The sequence below is a fragment of the Myodes glareolus genome, chromosome 8 (genome assembly GCF_982192425.1).
Source record: "Myodes glareolus chromosome 8, mMyoGla1.1, whole genome shotgun sequence".
NCBI lineage: Eukaryota > Metazoa > Chordata > Mammalia > Rodentia > Cricetidae > Myodes > Myodes glareolus.
In genome coordinates, this window is record NC_142033.1 from 97,041,867 (window position 1) to 97,045,547 (window position 3,681).

The following is a 3,681-nucleotide window of genomic DNA, read 5'->3' on the forward strand; positions in this document are numbered from 1 at the left end:
TCCGGAGGAGAGGGTGTGGGGACAAACCTTCAGACCAAGACACTGAGTGCTCAGCCCCTTGCTGCCCTACATTACATCACTCCCTGTGCTGGCCCTCATGATGTCATACTGCCCTTGATGCCTCCGAACTGCTTACTTCATCTCAAAAAAAAAGGTGTTTTTGTTTAAAATACTGTAAAATGTCAAGTGTCTGCCATCAATTCTCAGGAATAAAATCAAAACCAGAGAAAAAGTATACTTGTATTAAAAACTACATTAGTTCGTTAGTAGTCTTTTTTAAAGCTAATGCTACTTATTTTAATCTGAAAAGGTTTTTAATTAACACAAGACAAAATCATTGCAAACCTACATAATGTAAGTTGCTTTAGAGTAGCACCAGGGAGGAACTCAAAGGGAAGACACCTGCGCAAGTCAGTCCCTGCTTACTCAGCTCTCTGCCGCCCACCTGCTCTCTCCTAATGAGCATCTTCTTCCTTCTTACTGTGACAGCCTTCTGAAGTGGAGAGGTTATTGTACTACTCAGCATGAACATGAAAGTTGTTTATTTAATTGCAGTATCATACACATTCAACAAACCACCTTAAGTTTTTAACCATAACTATGATCTTTATTGCTTTTAAAATGACAGAAGATTCCGTTGACTCACAAAATAATTGTTTACCTGCAACCCCTTTACCTGGCTCTGCTTTTTCCGTAACACTTTGCCCTGGGTAACCCTGAACCTTAAAATGTTGGGGTAAGATTCTTTGCACATAAAGGAAGTCAATGGGGACTAGATAAATGGTTCAGGTATTAAGAACAGACGGTGCTTCTGAAGAGGACCTGGTATAGTTGTTTTTTTTTTAAGCTATGTTTTGATAAATAAAGCTTGTCTGAAGATCAGAGGGCAAAGTAGCCAAACTAGTCAGCCTTACAGGTCAGGAAGTGGTGGCACACACCTTGGATCTCTGTTAGTTCAGGCCACCTTAGGCTACACAAGATTAAATCTGTGTTAAAGAGAAACATAACTCACACAAAAATGATCCCAGTACTTGGAAGGTGGAAACAGGAGTGATATGGCTGGGAGGAGAGAGGAATATAAGGAGAAAGAGACAGGATCTCTGTGGAGTGTGGAGTATGGGGTGTTGAGTCTTCAGGATTTGTGGAGATAGAATCTCGCCCATTTTCAGTCTGGGGTAGAGATGAGAGCTAGTGGCTGGTTACCTTTCTTTTCAGATTGAACCCCAGTTTTTCTCTCTGAGCTTTTATTAATCATGCTAAAACCTGGGTTTGGTCATAGCTATAGTGCCAGAGTTTTATTTTGTTGAAAAATTTAAATTTCAATTTTTCTAAGCAAATATCTGTATTTCCAGTTGTATTCCCTAGAGATATATTTAGATTGAAATTATTTTATATAGGATATTTATTGCTCCTGGGATCCAAACTTGTGTGGGAATAAAAGAAATAGAATGGATGGAGGGAGAATTCGATTCCTATGCTTGCCTCTGCAGAAACCCAACAAATCTAAGAAGTGCAATGGTTGTATAGAGTTGACCTCCACATAGATGCCAGAGAACTGGTTTTTGCCCTCATATTGACCATTGTTTGTATCTGAGCACCCCCTAGGATGTATTGAGACCCAGCACAAAGAAGTACTTCTAATGGAGACAGTCTTCTTCACCCCAAAGTGAATCTTGGATATAAACTTATGGGAGAGCTATTAGCTGCCAGCATGTACAGAAGGTGAGGGAATAAATGGCCCCTCTCTAATGCTGATTTTTGCAAAGCACACAGGTGTCCACAGTAATGAGAACTGGATGCTTTATCTGATGTCTTGGAGCACCCTCCTGGCTCTGCAGGAGGTTAGGGGATGAATCAGCTGATTTCTCTTAACATATCCAGAAACTCTAGTACAGAAGGGTTTATGGGAAAAGATGAGTGTATGTCATGCTTCAGTCTTCTGATTTACCTGGAAAAACAAAATTGTTCTTATTTAACCATGAAGCATAAGTCACCATCATTGCTCTAAGCATCAAATCATTTAAAGACGATCCAACTAAAAAAAAAAAAAGTATGCTTTTCAGAAACAGCAGCTGGACTGCTCTCTGCAGCTGTGCATTACACAGGTTTTTTTTTTTCTTTAAGACACCTGCTTGCTGCTGACAGGTTTCAAACATCTCTAGTATCTGCTGACTCAACTCATCTCAAGCAGTGGGATTTCTCTAGGTTCCAATAGTGGAATTTCTAAGAGAGGTGGAACACATCTGACTGTATCTGGTACATGGTGTGTGTGAAATACTGGAAGCATGGGATATCTGCCATCACCTTTATTGTCTGGTTAACTATAGTTGTCTATTGGTGGGGTAAAAAGAAATACTGCTGCTTACCACCAAGAGGCAAGTTTGTTATTTTTTATTTCTTATGCATTGGACTGACAGATCTATATGTCAGGGACTGTAAGGACGTAGCTCTTGACAAGCCTACATTTTGGAGTTTGAATTGTGCATCAATAAGTAACTGGTGTGAGCAACGAGTTAATGAGAAAGCAAAGAAGTTATTAGGCTGTTGGTGGCTTGAAGTAACGGGTGGACGACCCAAAATTGAGCTTGGGGGCATGTTCTTGTTCACTAAAGATGTGTTCTTCTACTGTTAGTTCTCCACTGCCTTTTGAACACCAGGAGAACATCCAGACAGTCTTACTCTTTCAGTCTAATGAATGAGGACAGGGTGGGAGGCAACATGAGGACTAGCAAGCAGACAGATTCAGAGAGAAGTCAACGCCAACATTCTTCACCAAGTTTAGCACGCTGGGGATACACCCGGGGAGCTACTGGACAGCACAAAGCTTTCCTCTCAAAACACGAAGTCCATTTCACAAAAGTTTCTTTCTCCGAGCAGGGGACCAGAGACTGCATTGGACCATTGTCAATCCCACCAATCAGACCACTATCACAGTTTAAAACCAAATTTGAAGCAAGCTTTAATTAAATGCTGGCCAAGTGAAAGGGTGCTGGCCAGGTCTATACCCTATATCCCAGAAAATGACCCAGAATAAAGTTTTGCAAAGGTTTAACAAGAAAAACCTATAATTCATTGAATTTCCCATCAGGCCCATTTAGTGGCAAGCATACATCCTGACATAATATCTGCCTATGTACCTATTGCTCACATGTGATAAAGCACATCTGGTTCAGATGGGTCGATCAAAATCATTTAGGGGAGTGAAAATATGTGACTTGTTATTTCCCATAAACCATCGCCTCCAGCATTTTAGGTACTATCAGTCCTTGGGTAAGAGGCTTGCAGATGAGAAGTAGTTTTGTTTCATGGATCTCTAAGACATAGTAATTACACCTTAAAATTACATTTTAGGTTTTTGCTTTCACACCATTCCCTCTGAGGCCCCTGAACTTGTTGCCATCCATGTCAAACAATCCAGCAGCACTGCCTGCCAACAGGCTCACAGGCAGGAGCTGCTGCCCAAGCTAGTCTAGGAACATTTCCAAAGCACAATGAAAGCCAGTTAGGACTAGAGAAGGCCAAAGAAGGCAAGCAACCTAGGACCCAGCAGGGCAGCAGAAAACGGCCAGGTCAGAGCCATGTGGGAGTGGAAGGTTGGGGAGGCATAAAGAAAAAAGCAGAATATCAAAAAGTCGAGAATAAGGCAGTATAGGCAGCCCTATCAGAAATACCTGGAAGATC

At 41.3% G+C, this 3,681-nt stretch overlaps 1 pseudogene; it reads right to left on the reverse strand.

Moving 5' to 3' along the window:
• Positions 1 to 1,801: 1,801 nt before the first annotated feature.
• Positions 1,802 to 2,595, reverse strand: LOC125401188 (poly(A) RNA polymerase GLD2 pseudogene; annotated as a pseudogene).
• Positions 2,596 to 3,681: the final 1,086 nt, after the last annotated feature.